The sequence below is a fragment of the Rhinatrema bivittatum genome, chromosome 6 (assembly GCF_901001135.1).
Source record: "Rhinatrema bivittatum chromosome 6, aRhiBiv1.1, whole genome shotgun sequence".
NCBI lineage: Eukaryota > Metazoa > Chordata > Amphibia > Gymnophiona > Rhinatrematidae > Rhinatrema > Rhinatrema bivittatum.
This window is the reverse complement of record NC_042620.1, coordinates 68,243,901-68,263,676: the sequence shown is the minus strand read 5'-3', so window position 1 is coordinate 68,263,676 and position 19,776 is coordinate 68,243,901.

The following is a 19,776-nucleotide window of genomic DNA, read 5'->3' as shown; positions in this document are numbered from 1 at the left end:
TAGACCAGAGAGCCTGACTTCAGTGCTGGGAAAAATAGTGGAAACTATTCTAAAGATCAAAATAACAGAGCATATAGAAAGACATGGTTTAATGGAAGACAGTCAGCATGGATTTACCCAAGGCAAGTCTTGCCTCACAAATATGCTTCAATTGTTTGAAGGGGTTAATAAACATGTGGATAAAGGTGAGCCAGTAGATTCAGTGTATTTGGATTTTCAGAACATGTTTGGCAAAGTCTCTCATGAGAGGCTTCTAAGGAAACTAAAAAGTCATGGGATAGAAGGTGGTGTCCTTTCGTGGATTACAATCAGGTTGAAAGACAGGAAACAGAGAGTAGGATTAAATGGTCAATTTTCTCAGTGGAAAAGGGTAAACAGTGGAGGGCCTTAGGGATCTGTACTTAGACCGGTGCTTTTCAATATATTTATAAATGATTTGGAAAGGAATATGATGAGTGAGATATTCAAATTTGCAGATGATACAAAATTATTCAGAGTAGTTAAATCATAAGTGGATTGTGAGAAATTACAGGAGGACCTTGTCAGACCAGAAGACTGGGCATCCAAATGGCAAATGAACTTTAATGTGGACAAGTGCAAGGTGATTCATATAGGCAAAAATAATCCATGCTGTAGTTACACGATGTTAGGTTCCATATTGAGAGCTACTACCCAGGAAAAAGATCTAGGCATTGAAATTGAAAGCTTAGTGTGCTGCAGCAGTCAAAAAAGCAAACAGAATGTTAGGAATTATTATGAAGGGAATGGTGAATAAAATGGAAAATGTCATAATGCCTCTGTTTTGCTCCATGGTGAAACCACAACTTCAATACTGTGTACAATTCTGGTCACTGCATCTAAAAAAAAAAATATATATAGTTGCAATGGAGAAGGTACACGGAAGGGCGACCAAAATAATAAAGGGAATGGAACAGTTCCCCTATGAGGAAAGGTTAAAATGTTTGGGCTGTTCAGCATGGAGAAGAGGTGGTTGAGGGGGAAATGATAGAAGTCTTTAAAATCATGAGAGGTCTAGAATTGGTAAATGTGAATCAGTTATTTACTCTTTCAGATAATAGAAGACTAGGGAGCACTCCATGAAGTTAGCTAGTAGCACATTTAAGACTAATCGGAGAAAATTCTTTTTCACTCAATGCACAATTAAGCTCTGGAATTTGTTGCCAGAGGATGTGGTTAGTGCGGTTAGTGTAGCTGGGTTGAAAAAAGGTTTGGATAAGTTCTTGGAGGTGAAGTCCATTAACTGCTATTAATCAAGTTGACTAAGGGAATGGCCTCTTCCATTACTGGCATCAGTAACATGGGATCTTCTTGTTGTTTGGGTACTTGCCAGATACTTGTAGCTTGGATCAGCCACAGTTGGAAACAGAATGCTGGGCTTGATGGACCCTTGGTCTGACTTGGTATGGCAATTAATTATGTTCTTCTGTTCTCAATCTATCACATCCTGTGGGGGCTTCCGTAAATGACCACATTCCCTTGGAGTACTGTTGGGTACAATATTCATTCTTTGACACTGCATTGTAGTTGCTGAGGTCATGCGGACAAGGCACCCTTATGGCAAGGTTGGATATTGAGTCCATGTTTTGGTTACTCCCAGTTCACCTAAGCAGTTTCCTGCTGCTTGGCTTCCATTTTGAAGGGGACTTCTTTTATAACAAGTATATGCCAATGGGATGCTTGATCTCTTATGCCTGCTTTGAAACATTCAGTACCTTCTTACATTGGGCTACCACAGAGGCCACTGGGCTGGCGTCACTAGTCCATTACTTTGATGAATTCCTGATCATTGGAAGAGGGGGATACGGTTGAATACGGCAGATTGTTCGACACATTTCGCAGTCTGGCACAAAGGTTTGGCATCCTGTTGTTAGTAGAGAAGTTACAAGGCCCGGTAATGGTCCTTACTTTGCTGTAGATCAAGCTTGATTCCACACGGATGGAATCTAGACTTCCCATTGACAAGCAGGCAAGACTGCCCATGATGGTGTCAGTCATCATGTGAAATAGGAAAGTCACACTGAAACACATAAGGTCCCTCATAGGCAGTTTGGCTTTTGCTAGGGATGTGCAGAGCAAAATTTTATGTTCATATTTTTTATGTCCGAAAGGGGGTCCCACTTGCGGCAAATATGGACATAAAAAAAATCCAATGAGTTGGGTATATGTACATATGTGCAAAAAAAAAATTTAAACCCCCTCACCCTCCTTAATTCCCCCCCCAGACTTACCACAACTCCCTGGTGATCGAGCGAGGAGTGAGGACGTCATTTCTGCAATCCTTGGCGAGAAGCATGTGACGTCGGTGGCACGTCGAGTGACGCGGCGTCACGTGATTCCCGGCTCGTTCGCGCCGGACGGCTCGTTCGGCCCAAAAAGAACTTTTGGCCAGCTTGGGGGGGCCTCCTGACCCCCCCAAGCTGGCCAAAAGTTCTTTTTGGGCCAAACGAGCCGTCCGGCGCGAACTCGCCGGGAATCACGTGGCGCCGCGTCACTCAGACGCGACGTCACGTGATTCCCGGCTCGTTCGCGCCGGACGGCTCGTTCGGCCCAAAAAGAACTTTTGGCCAGCTTGGGGGGGCCTCCTGACCCCCTCAAGCTGGCCAAAAGTTCTTTTTGGGCCGAACGAGCCGTCCGGCGCGAACTTGCCGGGAATCACGTGACGTCGGCGTCACGTGATTCCCGGCAAGCTGGCCAAAAGTTCTTTTTGGGCCAAACGAGCCGTCTGGCGCGAACGAGCCGGGAATCACGTGACGCCGGCGTCACTCGACGTGCTGCCGACGTCACATGCTTCTCGCCAAGGATTGCAGAAATGGCGTCCTCACTCCTCGCTCCATCACCAGGGAGTTGTGGTAAGTCGGGGGGGGGGGATTAAGGAGGGTGAGGGGGTTTATATTTTTATTTTGGCTCAACAATCGCGATTTCCCACATATCGAACATATCTATGTTCGATATGTGGGAAATCCGATCGTTTATGTCGAATCAATTTTTTAAGTAAAAAAAAAATATGAGTTGCGTTTTACTAATGCGGTCAATCCGAATGCACACCCCTAGCTTTTGCAGTGTGACTTATTTCATTGGGAAGGATCATTCTGTGCTGATGAATCTGGTCCATGGTGGGCCTGGTTCAGGACCACCACCACTCACATACAGGCAAGTTAATCAAAGAAGATTTAGCTCTGTAGTCTAAATTCCTCAGGGACTTCAATGGTGTTTCAGCAAGGCTTCCAAGGCCGCTTAGTAGTGATAACCTTCAGCTTTATACTGACACATCAAGAGGCATTGGCTTTGGTGTGTATTTCAAAGGTGCCTGGTGCATAGTGCAATGGCCGGACCAAGGGCATTAAGCAACTGGCTTAATGAGGAATATCACATTTTTTGAGCTGCTCCCTATTGTGGTCACCTTGCACATCTGGGGCGAGGACCTTAGTCGCCAATGGGTGGTGTTATGGTGTGACAATGCAGAGGTAATAGAGTTGATAACCAAGCAGACTGCCAAGGGCCTTCTGGTATCAGAGCTGCTGAGGGAGTTCATATTATGCTACATGCGAATGAACATTGTGGCGTGGGCGAAGCACATTCCTTGTAAACGCAATAAGATTGCAGATTCTCTCATTGCAAGTGGTCCTTGTTCAGGAAGCTGGTGCTACAAGTGGAACTAATTGTCAGAGAGGTTCCAGAGCAGCTAAGGTCCTTTGGAACTGGATGGCATATGAGATGCTGTGAAGATCACTCAATCCATTCACCTGGATCACCTATATCTGCAACCACAACAAAGTGAAAGTGTTCCTCACTGCGAGCGGTTGATCCAGTCACTAGGTTTCTGAGAATCTATTGATTAGCTACATTGTGCATTCCAAGCAGCAGGGGTTATCCAGGAACATGGTTCGCTCACACCTGGCCACCTGGTCATTTTTCGAGAAGTTGGAAACAGGCCAAAAAGAGCAGTACTTCATGGTAAAAAGAGTTCTGCTGAGCTGGGCAAGGTAGTCTGTACCTCTGCACAAAATCTGGAGGCCACTAACTCATGACTTTCTAATATCGCTGTGGAGCGTCTTGTCCTCAGTAGCATAGAGAACAAGACGCTCCACAGAAACACTGTTGTAGTTGTGGATATAGGTGATCCACGTGAATGGATCGAGTGATCTTCACAGCATCTCGTTATCATACATCTTGGTGGCAATGACCTGGGGTGCAGTGCTAGCCTCGCACTGCTGAACACAATTAGGGACTACTTGAGCTGCATTGTCTCAGCATGGCTGTCTTCCAGAATCTGCTGGTCAGAAATCATACTCTGGCATAAACTGTTGGGCATTGGATGGTGGGGGAGATACCTCACCAAGTTCAATTGGCAGGTAGCCAAGACCATACAATGCCTTGGCGGTCATCATTTGAGGCACATGCGGGTGGATGAGCATTACGCAGAATTGTATGCTCCTGACAGAGTGCATCTATCTGACATGGGAAATTATTTATTTATTTATTTAGCATTTGTTTATATACCGAGGTACAGCTGACAATGCCTTCACTCCGGTTTACATTTCAACGAACCAGTTACATTTGAATTAATAACATTAAAACAGAGATTGAAACAGAACATTAACTTAATAAAAGTTAATTACATTGAACATTAGATAAGAATGAATGCAACGCTTGAGGTTGATGGTTGAAGCCGTTAATGAGAAGGAAGGTTTCTGCAAGTCGGGGCGAGTGTCAGAAGGATTGCTGGAATAAAAAGGAGCAAGAGGTGGATATGAAAAGGATTTATGCTCTGTTATCATTGGGTGAACAGTCATTGTAAGACTGTGAGAGTAGCCATTCTTTAAGTTCTTTTTTAAAAGATTTAAGATTTTCTTGTGAATTGAGGTGTAGAGGTAATGAGTTCCATAATTTTGGGCCGACTATAGAGATGGCTCTATTTCTGGTGGAGGAAAGTTTGGCTTGTGGTAATGAAGGGACATCCAGTTGAATTAATATTTAATATTTCTTCCTGCAGGCTTTGCAGAGGGTATTCACAGTTGTAATGCAGGAGCTGTAGCTGTTTGAGCTTGACCTGTGGGGGATCTGGGAGTATTTTCGCAAATGACAGGATCCCGGTGGTGACTATGACCAAGTCCTGGAAGACTAATGTTAAATGGATACCCCAATTTTCATCATTATCCAGTTTACCTAGCAGGATAACTTTAGGACAGCTGAAGAGCGGTTCAAAAGTTAGAAGGATAAACTTATTTTGCTAACTTTAAGATAGCTTGTATTTTTAACAATGCCAGCAATGGTAATATAGTTAAAAGGTAAATGGAAAACATCTGGACTGAGCTTCCAAGATGATAATTTCAAACAATAACCATGCTTGGTGTAAACTCAACCTATGTAGCTGCACCTTTCAATTTTTTTCTATTTTCCTCATTTTATCAAAGTCTCCCATTTCAAAGTTTAATGATATACATGTAGATTTTCTTCCCTCCAATCATTAATATATATTTGATCAGTTTTACCAAATGGCCCCACCATCATTACCTCTCGCACTAAACCTTGTGTTCTGCTATGTAGTAGCCTGATTGCAGTACCAGAATGATCAGGACACAACACAAAGAGAGAGAAGTACAAAAAGGCGTTATCTGTCTGATTAAATGTATATAGGTATAATAACAGAAGTATAATCGCACATAGATATATAAGATAAAAAGAGAGCTATATAGAAAACAAGTCAATCTTATAAATAAAAAAGTACAATGATTAATTTTTCAGTAATTATACTCAATAATTAGTTACTTAAATAAGCTCAATTCTCTTCTGCCCCTTTTCATAATTAGTGCAGCTTCAAGTCTATCTCCGCTGGAAGTTGGCAAAAGAATGATGATTTCTCCACTAGATTACATAGAAACATAGAAACATAGAAATGACGGCAGAAGAAGACCAAATGGCCCATCTAGTCTGCCCAGCAAGCTACGCACTTTATCCATTTTTTTCCCCTTTTTTTTCTCTCCCACCTGTTACTATTGGCTTCCAGTACCCTCCAGCCCTAATTCCCCCCCACCCCACCACCAATTTAGAGAGCAGCGCCGTATCTGCATCCAAGTGAACGTCCAGCTCAATTAGGGGTAGCAACCGCTGTAACAAGCAGGCCACACCCTTACCCCATACTCTTACCCACCCCTGTTTTTATTTTTTTGTTTTTTGGGTTTTTTTTGGCGATAGCAGCCCTCCATCCTTCCACTCCGTGAAGGTGGAACACCAACTACTGGCCACTGGGATCCCGCTCCGTGAATGCCTCTGTGGCTACTGCTGCTCCGTGCAGTGTTTGAATGCCTCTGTGGCTACTGCCGCTCCGTGCAGTGTTTGAATGCCTCCTCTTTATTCACGCCCTCTAGACTTGATGGATCCACAATGTTTATCCCACGTTCCTTTGAAGTCGTTCACAGTTTTAGACTTCACCACTTCCTCCGGAAGGGCATTCCAGGCATCCACCAACCTTTCCGTAAAGAAATACTTCCTGACATTGGTTCTTAGTCTTCCTCCCTGGAGCCTCAGCTCGTGATCTCTGGTTATGCTGATTTTTTTCTGACGGAAAAGGTTTGTCGTTGTCTTTGGATCATTAAAGTTTTTCAAGTATCTGAAAGTCTGAATCATATCACCCCTGCTCCTCCTTTCCTCCAGGGAGTACATATTTAGATTGTTCAATCTCTCCTCGTATGTCATCCGATGAAGACCCTCCACCTTCCTGGTCGCCCTTCTCTGTACCGCTTCCATCTTGTCCTTGTCTCTTTGTAGATACGGTCTCCAGAACTGAACACAGTACTCCAGGTGAGGCCTCACCAAGGACCTGTACAAGGGGATAATCACTTCCCTTTTCTTACTCGATATTCCTCTCTCTATGCAGCCCAGCATTCTTCTGGCTTTTGCTATCGCCTTGTCGCATTGTTTCGCAGACTTCATATCATTAGACACTATCACCCCAAGGTCTCTCTCCTGCTCCGTGCACATCAGCCCTTCTCCCCCCATCGAATACAGTTCATTCGGATTTCCACTCCCCATATGCATGACTCTGCACTTCTTGGCATTGAATCTCAGCTGCCATATCTTCGACCACTCTTCCAGCTTCCTTAAATCCCTCCTCATTCTCTCCACTCCTTCCGGCGTGTCCACTCTGTTGCAGAGTGGACACGCCGGAAGACCCCCCGGGAGGAGCCCGTAGGGGCCCGGCCGCTGGGACTTAGGCGGGATGTGGATCAGGACAGGTAACTGGAACCAGACTAGAACAGTAGCAATACTGTAACTGGGCTCGGGTTCTGGAACCAGGCAAGATTATGAGGACTTACAAGGCTGGGGCCACAGATCTGCTATCTAGTTTGCTTACATCTGTATTAGAGATGTGCTTCGGGTAAAAATTTCATGTCAGGCTTCGTTTCGGGGCCCCCCCCATGGGAATTTCATTTTTCCCGTGGTTCGGGGGTTTTTTTCCGGGGGCCCCGATTTTTAGGTTAGAGCACACTATCGGGAGTTAGTGCACACTAACTCCCGATAGTGTGCACTAACCTGGCAGAGTTAGTGTGCGCTATCAAGAGTTAGCATGCACTAATGGGAGATATGCTCGCTAACTCCCGTTAGCACGCACTAACTTAAAAATGAAAATTTTATGAAATTTCAGAAAAAATCAATTGTTTTTTGGTTCTCTCGAACCATTCCAAATTAGGCAATTTCATTGATATTGTCTAATTCTGGAAAAACGATTGCACATCCCTAATCTGTAAAAACCAATTGGGGCTGGGAACAAAGATTTATACTGTTTAGTGCACAGATATGTACAGTTCAAGTTACTGAATCCTATACTGATAAAATAACATGACACTGAAAAAAATTAGCCTGGTTATTTTTTTTTTTATGTTTAAACGGTTTTTATTGGTAGCCTGGTTATTTTATTGTATTTGAGAAAGGTGTAGTTATTTTCCCGGGGGAACATTGAGACTCTAGCATGGGTCTCCAATGATTTTGCAGGAAAATTTAAAGGCGCAAGCAGCCCAACCCCCATCCCTCAGCCTCTCAAATCACCTCTGGGGATATTTGGAAGCCCTGCCTGTTACGGGAGTCTCTGTTTAGTGGACCCTTGGGCCGACCTGCTGGAGACTGGGAAAGGTGGTCAATGTCTCTAATGAATAGCAGGCCAGGAGGCAGATGTTCAGGCAGGACATATATGCTTTTCACCCTGGAAGCTGGTGCTCCCCCGGGAGGAGCCCGTAGGGGCTCCTCCCGGGGGAGCACCAGCTGCTGGGACTGCTGGGACTGCTGGGACTTAGGTGGCTTCACCCTTGGAAGCCGAAGACGCCCCGGGAGGAGCCCGTAGGGGCCCGGCCGCTGGGACTTAGGCGGGATGTGGATCAGGACAGGTAACTGGAACCAGACTAGGACAGTAGCAATACTGTAACTGGGCTAGGGTTCTGGAACCAGGCAAGAACTGTAGCAGGATTCGGGTACTGGAACCATGCAGGAACTGTAGCAGGATTCGGGTACTGGAACCAGGCAGGTACTGTAGCAGGCAGGCAGGAACCAGGCAGGTACTGTAGCAGGTACGGATCGACGAAACCAAGCGAGTCACTCCAGGGCACAGCGCAACAGGAAACCGGGAGGCTAACCCTTTGCAAGGCAAAGACTGGATGGCCGCGGCCGGCTTATCAAGGCCACGGTGTCTGATGTCAGGAGTTGGGTGGAGTCACCACTGGCGGGAATTGCCTAGAAAAGTGCCCAAGTGGCGCGCGCGCGCGCGCCTAGGAGCAAGCGTCCATGGGAGCCCTCGCAGCGGCGCAGTCCCAGCGGGGACGCCGCCAAACAGGCCACAAACCAGGCCTCAGGAAGTGGGAGCAGGTCCGGGAGCCCAGAGGTAAGGGCCAGGCCGCGGTGCTCGTGGCCAGAACCGCAACAGTACCTCCCCTCTTACGCCCCCTCTTAGCCAGTCCGGGTTTACTTGGGTGGTCCAAATGGAACTGCTGTAATAAGTCCTTGTCGAGGATGTTACGGGCCGGTTCCCAAGAATTATCCTCGGGTTCGCAACCCTCCCAGGCAAGCATGTATTCCCATCGGCGTTGATGAAACCGGACATCCAAAACTTCACGCACTTGATACGTGACCTCGTCCGGTACTGAAGGATCCGATGGTTCAGGAGCCCGGGAGTGGTACCTGGATAACACAAGAGGCTTCAGCAATGACACATGAAACATGTCATGTATGCGCATGGAGGAGGGTAGGCGCAGACGGTATGAGACTGCTCCCACTCGTTCGGTGACTCGAAAAGGCCCAGAGAATTTCAGAGCTAGTCTTCTAGACTGAATACGTAGCTGTAGATTTCTGGTGCTAAGCCATACACGGTCTCCTAGGAGGAAGATGGGTGCTGGCTGACGATGCCTATCTGCCCATTTCCTGGCAGACAGGGCGGCTTTACGGATCTTTTCCTGGGTAGAGATCCACAAGGAATGAAGCTGGCGAGCTGAGAGTTGCACTGCCGGGAGTGCACTAGGTTCAGGCGAAAGGAGGGGCGGATGAAGTTGCTTCCCATAAACAACGAGGAACGGCAAATTTCCAGTAGCAATATGCGTGTGATTATTATACGAGAACTCTGCCCACGGAAGTAGCTTGGCCCAATTATCTTGTCATTCGTTCACGAAGGCATGAAGAAAAGTCTTCAAGGTTCGATTGGTTCGTTCTGTTTGCACATTACTTTGAGAATGGAACGCTGACAAAAGTCTAAGTTGCATATTGAAGCGTTTGCAGGGCTTTCCAATAACGAGCTGTAAACTGTGGTCCTCGACCGGAGACTATATCCTGTGGGAGACTGTGAAGTCTAAAGATATGCTGAGCAAACAGGCCGGCCAGGGCAGGTGCAGAAGGTAGCTTAGGCAAAGGGACAAAGTGCGCCATCTTGGAAAATCGGCCCATGGTTACCCAAATGACCAAATTACCTCCTGAGGCAGGAAGGTCCACGACGAAATCGGTGGAGATGTGTGTCCAAGGCTCCACCGGGATGGGCAATGGTTGCAACAGGCCCCTGGGCTTCCCGATGAGCGGCTTTTGAACAGCACAGGTGGGGCATGAGCCCACAAAGGCTTGGACGTCCTGTCTCACCATTGTCCACCAGTAGAAACGGTTTAACAAGTCTAAAGTCCCTTTCCAACCAGCATGGCCCCCAGTGAGGGAGTCATGGGCCCAAGCGAGAACTGCTCTCCGGGAGCGACGTGGAACAACGGTCTTCCCTTGGGAGGACACTGAGGTTGTACTTTCTCAGGGTCCAAGATATATTGAGGTGTATCAGGAGTTTCTTCAACCTCAGGGGAGCGCGAGAGCGCATCAGCTCGAACGTTCTTCCTGCTGGGTCGGTAGCGTAATGTAAAATCAAACCGGTCAAAAAACAACGACCACCGGGCTTGTCTTGGATTCAGGCATTGGGCTTGCTTCAAGAATGCTAGGTTTTTGTGATCGATGTAAATCGTAACCGGGTGGTTGGCTCCTTCCAACCACTGTGACCATTCCTCCAGGGCAAGTTTCACGGCTAGCAACTCTTTGTCACCAACACAGTAGTTGCTCTCTGCTGGGGAGAATTTCCTTGAGAAATATGAACAGGGCAACAGCTGTCCAGAATCAGAGTACTGACTCAGTACGCCCCCCACGGCCACATTGGAGGCATCAACTTCCACCATGAAGGGCCGGCTGGGATCCAGATGGCGAAGGCAGGTGTCTAACAAGAAGGCTTCTTTAAGGGCCTCAAAAGCTTGACAGGCAGAAGCAGGCCAATCCACCGTGTTAGCCCCCTTTCGGGTGAGGGCAGTTAACGGGGCCACAATACAAGAGTAATTGGGAATAAAGTGACGGTAGAAATTGGAAAAGCCGAGGAAGCGTTGCAACGCTTTAAGACCCCTTGGCCTGGGCCAATTCTTAATAGCCGCCACTTTCTCAGGATCCATTCGAAAGCCAGCTGCAGAGACTATGTAGCCTAGGAACAGCAGGGATGTCTTCTCAAAGCTACACTTTTCCAGCTTCGCGTACAGACCATGCTCCCTAAGTATCTAGAGCATTTGACGGACATGCTGACAATGTGACGACAGATCCTGGGAGTAGATTAACACATCGTCGAGGTAAACAATTACGCAGGTGTTCAGAAGGTCCCGCAACACCTCATTCATCAGGTGTTGGAACACCGCCGGGGCATTACATAAGCCGAAAGGCATCACAAGGTACTCGTAATGCCCGTTTTGGGTATTAAACGCGGTTTTCCACTCATCTCTGGGACAGATTCTGACTAAATTGTTCGCTCCTCGCAAGTCCAACTTTGTAAAAATCTTCGCTCCTTGAAGCCGATCAAGGAGCTCCGGGATTAACGGGAGCGGGTAGCGGTCTCACTTGGTAATAGAATTTAGGCCTCGATAGTCTATGCACGGCCTCAGTGAACCGTCTTTCTTGCTGACAAAAAAGAAACCTGCCCCTGCAGGCGACTTGGACGGGAGGATAAAGCCCTTCGCCAGATTCTCCGCAATGTACTTGGACATGGCCCGGGTCTCAGGTATGGATAAGGGATAAACCCTTCCTCGGGAGGGGGGCATCGTACCAGGTAGCAAGTCTATAGCACAGTCATACGGACAATGCTGAGGAAGGATCTCCGCCTTGGTCTTGGAGAATACATCTGTAAAGTCCTCATAAGGTGCAGGAGGACCCACGGCAGAGTGCATCAAGGGAAGTGTGGGAGTCTTAGGCACTTTCATACAATTAGCTAGGCAAAAAGGACTCCATTTGACAATCTGTAGCGTATCCCACTGAATCGTGGGCGAGTGTTTCTGTAACCATGGCAACCCTAGCACCACAGGGTTGACAGCCTTCTCCAAGACTAGGAAGGCTATCTCCTCCAAATGGATCGCCCCGGTGCGGACCGTAATGGGTGCTGTGGACATCTGGACAGGTCCTGAAAGAAGCATCCCCTGGATAGAGGTAATTTGTAACGGGACCTTCCATCTATGTGTAGGGATTCTCAACTGGGAGACTAAGTCCTGCAGGATGAAATTACCTCCGGCTCCGGAATCCAGGAACGCCATCGTCTCAAAGGAGCCTCCGGGATATTCCAAGGTAACAGGAACAGTACATTGAGGAGCTGTAGCAAAGCCTTGGAGGAGCTCCTCCTGACCTCCTAGGCTTTGGCGTTTTCCGCATGCTCCTGGCAGCGTGCCAAGAAGTGGCCCTTCTGGCCACAATACAAGCACAACTTCAACGAACGGCAACGTTGCCTTTCTTCAGCAGAAAGCGGGGCCCGTCCCAGCTGCATAGGTTCGCAGGTGGGAGCATCTGGACGAGAAATCTTGGGCAAGGGCACAGGTCTCGGCACACGAACCAGACTATGGCGAGAGGAGCGTTGTTCCTTGGCCCGTTGTTGTAGGCAACGGTCAATGCGGGCAGCCATCTCAATCAAGGCGTTGAGGTCCTCCGGCAGATCTCGAGCAGCAATTTCATCCTTTATGCGTGCGGAGAGGCCTTCCAGGAAGATGGCCTTAAGACTACCATCTTGCCAACCCACTTCTTGAGCTAAAGTCAGAAACTCCATTGCATAATCTGCCAAGGAGCGAACCCCCTGACAAAGTTGCAGCAAGTCAGACGTAGCCATGGCTACTCGAGCGGGCTCATCAAAGGCCTGGTGAAAGTTTGTAATGAAATGTTGTAAGTCTGTTAGCGAAGAATCATTGTTTTCCCAGAGGGGAGAAGCCCAGATTAAGGCTTTCCCATTAAGCAGGGACAGGATATATACCACTTTCACCGCATCCGAGGGAAACTGCCGAGGCAACAAGGAGAACCGTATACAACATTGGTTCAAAAAGCCACGGCAGGTCCTTAAATCCCCAGTGTAATGAGAGGGTGCAAGCAGCTGGGTCACTGACAAGTCTTGGCCCTCGAGTGCCAGTTCTGGGGCAGAAGAAGCCCTGGCATCCAACCGGGCTGACAACTCCCCTACCGAACCGGTAAGGACCTCGAGGTACTGTTGTTGATACTGCAGCTGCTGGGCCAACCCTGGCAGGTCCAAGGGAACAGGCGCATCTGCCGAGTCCATGGCCTTGCAATCTGTTATGGGAGTCTCTGTTTAGTGGACCCTTGGGCCGACCTGCTGGAGACTGGGAAAGGTGGTCAATGTCTCTAATGAATAGCAGGTCGGGAGGCAGATATTCAGGCAGGACATAGATGCTCTTCACCCTGGAAGCTGGTACTCCCCCGGGAGGAGCCCATAGGAGCCCAACCGCTGGGACTTAGGTGATATCACCCTTGGAAGCCGAAGCCCCCCTGGGAGGAGCCCGTAGGGGCCCGGCCGCTGGGACTTAGCCGGGATGTGGATCAGGACAGGTAACTGGAACCAGACTAGGACAGTAGCAATACTGTAACTGGGCTCGGGTTCTGGAACCAGGCAAGGACTGTAGCAGGATTCGGGTACTAGAACCAGGCAGGAACTGTAGTAGGATTCTGGTACTGGAACCAGGCAGGTACTGTAGCAGGCAGGCTGGAACCAAGCAAGTACTGTAGCAGGCAGGCAGGAACCAGGCAGGTAGTGTAGCAGGCAGGCAGGAACCAAGCTGGTACTGTAGCAGGCAGGCAGGAACCAGGCAGGTACTGTAGCAGGAACGGAGCGACGACACCAAGCGAGTCACTCCGGGGCACAGCACAACAAGAAACCGGGAGGCTAACCCGTTGCAAGGCAAAAACTGGATGGCCGCGGCTGGCTTATCAAGGCCGCGGCGTCTGACATCAGGAGTTGGGCGGAGTCACCACTGGCGGGAAATGGTCTAGAAAAGTGCCCAAGTGGCGCGTGCGCGCACCTAGGAGCAGGGCGTCCATGGGAGACCTGCAGCGGTGCAGCCCCAGCGGGGACGCCGCCAAACAGGCCGCAAACCAGGCCTCAGGAAGCGGGAGCAGGTCTGGAAACCCGGAGGCAAGGGCCTGGCCGTGGTGCTTGCGGCCAGAACCGCAACACTGCCCACCCCACGACACCTTCCAAGGCTGCTCTAGCCTCCCTAAAAGTGAATAATAGTGTTTTTAAAATCATACAGTGATGGCCTGCTCCCTTCCCTACTCCCAACTATCCAAAAATGTACCCCCAATACCTTCAACACCCCACTTTCAAAGATCCCTCCTAGCAGTTCCCAACCCCTCCTCTCCATTCTCCCTGGTTCCCAACAACCTTTGGGGTTTAGTGTTCCCCAAGCCCCTCTCCCTGCTCTGGGGGCCCCCCCACCCAGATCTCTCCCTACCTTAATAAAAGCTTGGGGGAGCCCCATGTGAATATGTGGTATGGAGGTCAGCACATACTTTTACCCAAGTAGAAGAGTGCAATTTTCAGACAGGCACATTTATTCAGGTAAATCCTTATTTACTTTTATAATTGTCCTGCACAGGCTGATTTCTACTGTTATATATTAGAAAAAAATTATAGAACAGTGGGAAAGAACAACTGTGAGAATTAACCTTTTGCAGTTTTATTGATACAATATAGTACAAAGTCAAAAGCATAAAGCTCTTGGATACCTTTATTTACTTACTAAGCTGTATTACAATTGCCAGAATAAAATAGCAGCATAACAGGTGTGAAAAAAGGCCAACTGGCTCATTTAGTCTGACCAATTATTTCTGTCTAGACTGTTATGGATATATCCCAGCTGCTAGCCACAGAAGTAGTTGTGAATGAAGGCTCTTGGAACCAAATTCCAACCCTGGGTCCGACTGAGCTGGAAATGCAAAAGAGCAGAGGGAAACTGCTGGGTGTCAAAACCACCAACAAATACAAAGTTATGGCCTCCAGAACTGAACACATTAGTCAAAGCGAGGTCTTACTAATCACCTATACAAAGGCAATATTACCCTTTTTCCTGCTGCTGATACCTCTACTTATCCAAACAAGCATATTGTTAGTTTTTCCTGTTACTGCATTACATTGAGTGACTACCTTTAGATAAACAAGTACTTTTCCTTGTTTCACAATTTCTAATTCTCATCCTTCTAAATATAATGTAGTTAGTAGATTTTTTATTCCTCACTTACATTTCAGTATTGTCTGCTAACAATACTTTTAACATGAAACAAAAAAAAGTACGTTTTCAAACATTTTTGGAAGTGCTTAAACACCTCAGAATTCAGTAATTACAAAGTAAGACACATTACCCACACTTGTCGATTAGGCCTATAAAATTGGAAACCTATTTGTTACAGACAGAATAAATATTTTCCTGATGGGAAAATCAAAGCTATGTGCCATTTCTGTGAAGTCAAGTTGACTCCTGTGGAGAAACAAGTCATGACATTTCAGATATTTGTTTTCATCCTGTTCTTATTTTTTTCTAGTTTTTTGTTTCTGCTTTAGTTTATTTGCAGTGACAGAAAGGGCCCTGAATTAATGTGTTCTGATGAGTCTTTTTGTACCATTCAACAGTTAGCATTTACCCTTTTTAAGTTGCCACTCTTCTACATGGTTAACTCTACGTGCGTTTGACAGGAGAAAAATATTTGATCACATTTAATTTGCATGAACAACACTCTCTATATATATTTCAATCACAATTAGATTATCTGGATAATTATTTATTTCCAGATTGTATATACTGTTCACCCAGTACCAGACTGATCAGAAAGGTGTGCTGCAATAAACAAACCACAATATCAAATCGTTATATAATTCAAAATAAAACATAATAAAATATCTAAAATGTAATTAAAACATCAGAAAATCTGTGAGACCTTACTCCTAGAGATTAATCAGACCAAAACTCTAAAGCCTTCCATGTTAATGGAGCCATCAACACATCATGCTGGGAAATAACCATCCTTTCACTTTCTTTCTGAAAGTCACAAGCCGATTCTAATAAGGACAAATCTGTTTTAAGTTTGAACTTACAATAAAGAAGGACCTGCTAGTGTTGGTTAAATTATTACAGCTTCAATTTCAAGAACATTTCAGGCTTAATTCATATAATAGCCATCTTAAACATACAGCAGAAATAGTATATTTGAAAGCAACTCTTCCATTTGTGAAAATATTCATGAGTTCCCTGGGTGTTCTCACTCTGTAATCGGGCCCAGCACAACCGGGTGTGCGTAGCATGCATTTGCACAGGGTGGCACACTCGAAGGGGGCAGAGGGTTGGCAACAGCAGGACAGGCTGCAGGGCCACTGGTGGAGCTTAACTCGCTGGCGGCTGAAGAAGGAGAGAGGCTGCAGGCTACCAGTGGAGGTCAACCCACCAGTGGCTGAAGAAGGAGAGAGGCCATAGGCCACCAGCAGAGCTCAACCCATTGACGGTTGAAGGAAAAGCCTGTGTTTTGTGTATACGCACGCCCGTGTACAACTTCCATTCCCCTCCCCAAGCAGGAAGGCCATTGGGCATGATAGAGCTCATCCCACCATGGCTGGATAACAACAGGAGGTCTATGGGCTGAAGGGAGCTCATGCTACCATGGCCCAATGACAACAGGAGGCCGTATAAGTATATATGTGAGTTTGCATGTGTGTGTCTGTGAGAGCATCTGTGTCTGTCTTTATGAGAGCCTATGTGTTTGTGTCTGTGTGAAAGCCTATGTGTCTGTATGAGCACATATGTGTGCATGTGTACGTGAGAGAGCCTATGTGTGTGTTTGTGTCAGTGTGACAGCCTATGCATTTATATGAGCACATATGTGTGTGAAAGAGACAATGTGTGTGTTTGTGTGCGTCTGTATGAGATCCTCTGTGTGTGTGTGTGTGTCTGTGTGAGAGCCTATATAACTGTGAATGTGTGAGAGCTTGTGTGTTTGTGTGTGCTTGTGAATGTTTGTGTGCCTGTGAGAGCCTATGTGTTACATAGAGGTTCTCACAAGCATGCACACACACATACATAATGTATCCGTGAGGGAGGAGGAACCTATGTATATGAGAGAGAGAGTATGTGTGAAATAATTAATATGTATGTGTGTGTGTGTGTGTGTGTATGTGTTTTTGTTTGTTTGTTTGTGTGTGTGTGTGTGTGTGTGTGGTGTGTGTGTGTGTGAGAAAGGGAAGATAATTTGTATGGCCTTACCTCCCCCAATCCACAATGATCTCAGGGTTACTGGAAATCAAAAGATTACAGGTATGGAGAGCAGGAGATTTCTAAATCTTTATTAGTTTTAATTAATGGGTGTAATATGATGTTTCTGCTCTTTTGCAATATTTAATTTTTTTTTGGGGGGGGGAATAGAACATTTTTTAATTATTGGATTTTTTATTCATCAGATGTTTAGAAATATTTTGTTGGTGTTTGGGAAATTTTGGATATTCTTATTTATTAACTGGTTTGAAATATTTATTTTTTATGATTATGATTTTACTATTATGATTGATGAATTATATTTATTGATTTTTTTTTTAATGTTTTATGAAGAATGGTAATGTTTCTGTTTTTCATTGTTGCTCTGCATATGGCTTGTTGTGGGTTCCAGTTCAGTTCTTCTCAGCATGTTTCTGTTTATACTTTCTGATCTCTTCATTCTGTATTTGATGAGAGTCTGTCTGTGTTCTGCATATATGAGCGAGTTGAGGGGGTCAGGGTGTGTCAGTTTTTAAAATTTTAGGTTGCAGGAGGGAGCTGAGCTTTATTTGATGGGCCAGGACAGTGAATGTATTGTATTGTGGGGGGGAGGGGGGAGTGCAGCACAGTAATTGTTCGTACAGAGCAACAAAATTCCTAGCGCTGGCCCTGTCTATAATTCCCATCTCAGGTCTGTTTATTTTCTCATAGGATCACTTTCTGCATTCTTCTTAGTTATTATTGAATGATAATAGGATATTAGGCTGAAGTTTTGCTTTTCCTTCATGATATATTGTCAGGCTATTATCTGTCTACATACAGAAATGTGCAAATATTTCCAAAATAAATTTGAAATATCTGACAAAATCCAGCAAACTTAAACCTCGTCTGATAATCTGCCCACTTCTGGCACCCTAGGTCACCATCTACCTCGCCAAATACTTCTGCTGGCGCTGATGATAATTCATAATGCTTTTGGGGGTAATTTTTGTCACATTAACCATAAATTAGCCAGTAAATACTTGCATAAGTACTGACAGCTTTCAAAATAGACTTGCATGCATAATTATATCAGCAAAACTGCATGGACAGAATTATACCCACTGTTTGGTGTATATAGTTTTGCTGAGATAATTTGTGTGCATGTTTTTAAAACTAAAAAAGTACACTCATAAATCCAAACCCTGCCCAGACCCTTCCCTCAAGAGTGCTTCTCTCCTTTGAGTGTAAAATTATATGCATGCAGCATGTATGCACATAATTTTATGTGTGCATTGGTTTCACAGTTTTCTAAATTGGGGTGGGTTATGGGGTAATGTGTTACATTGCACTTTTATTGTAACCACTTTGAGATAATGACAAAGTTGAAATCAAATTTTAATAAATAAAGGGTCACTTTTGCAAGTAAGCCACTACACAGTTCTTTGAAAATTCCCCTCCCTGTTAATAGAAGCCTAGACTATGATGTCATATAAGGATCATATGGCCAATCTGATCCGCTCAACTTATTTCAATTTTCAATGCTCTAGACCAGGGGTCGGGAACCCATGGCTCGCGAGCCAGATATGGCTCTTTTGAGGGCTGCATCTGGCTCGCAGACAGTCGCCACACTTTCCCGCTGTCCCAGCTGCTCCCCGGTCCTCCTCCGCCCGGGCTTAAAATGCTGTCAGCCCGGGCGGAACGCGGCAGGACAGCTGGAGTCAGCGGCACCGGCGTGCTCTCTTCGCCCCCCCCCCCTCGCAGCCCGGAAGAGGAAGTGAAGAGTATCGGGTGCCTGCGCGGCAAGAAGAGGCCACGCTAGTGCGCTCGGCATCGGCCCGAAGAAAAGAAGACTGCAGCGCGGCTCGGAGGAAAATGAAGAGCTTCAACCGTGGCCGATGGGACTCCGCCTCCGCGAGGGCTGAAAATGAAGAGGTTAGCATTGGGAGGAGGCTGCTGCTGCCGCGAGTTCCCGGGGTGAGGGAGAGAGAGAGTGAATGAGCGAGCAAACACACATGCTTGCTCGCTCATTCACTCTCTCTCCCCACCCCGGGAACTCGCGGCAGCAGCAGCCTCCTCCCAACGCTAACCTCTTCATTTTCAGCCCTCGCAGAGGCGGAGTCCCATCGGCCGCGGTTGAAGCTCTTCATTTTCCTCCGAGCCGTGCTGCAGTCTTCTTTTCTTCGGGCCGATGCCGAGCGCACTAGCGTGGCCTCTTCTTGCCGCGCAGGCACCCGATACTCTTCACGTCCTCTTCCGGGCCGCGAGCGGGGGCCTGTGTGTGTGTGTGTGTGTGTGTGTGAGAGTGAGAGATGGCATGTATGTGAATGATTGAGAGCCTGTACATGTGAAAGAGAGTATGTCTGTGATTGAGAGCCTGCCTGTGAGAGAGAGAGAGAGCATGAATGTAAGTTTACCAATGGGAACCTGTATGTGTAAGTTTGTGATTGAAAACCTGTTTGTGTGAAAGAGTATGTGTGTATGATTGAGATCCTTTGTGTGTGAGAGAAATCATGTGTATGTATGATTAAGAGCCTGTGTGTATAAGTAAGAGAGAGATCATGTGTGTCTGTGTGTGATTGAGAGCTGGTTTAGGTGATGGAGCATGTGAGTATGTGATTGAGAGCCTGTGTTTAAATGAGAGAGAGAGAGACCATGTGTGTCTGTGTGTGATTGAGAGCTGATTTAGGTGAGGGAGCATGTGAGTATGTGATTGAGAGCCTGTGTGTAA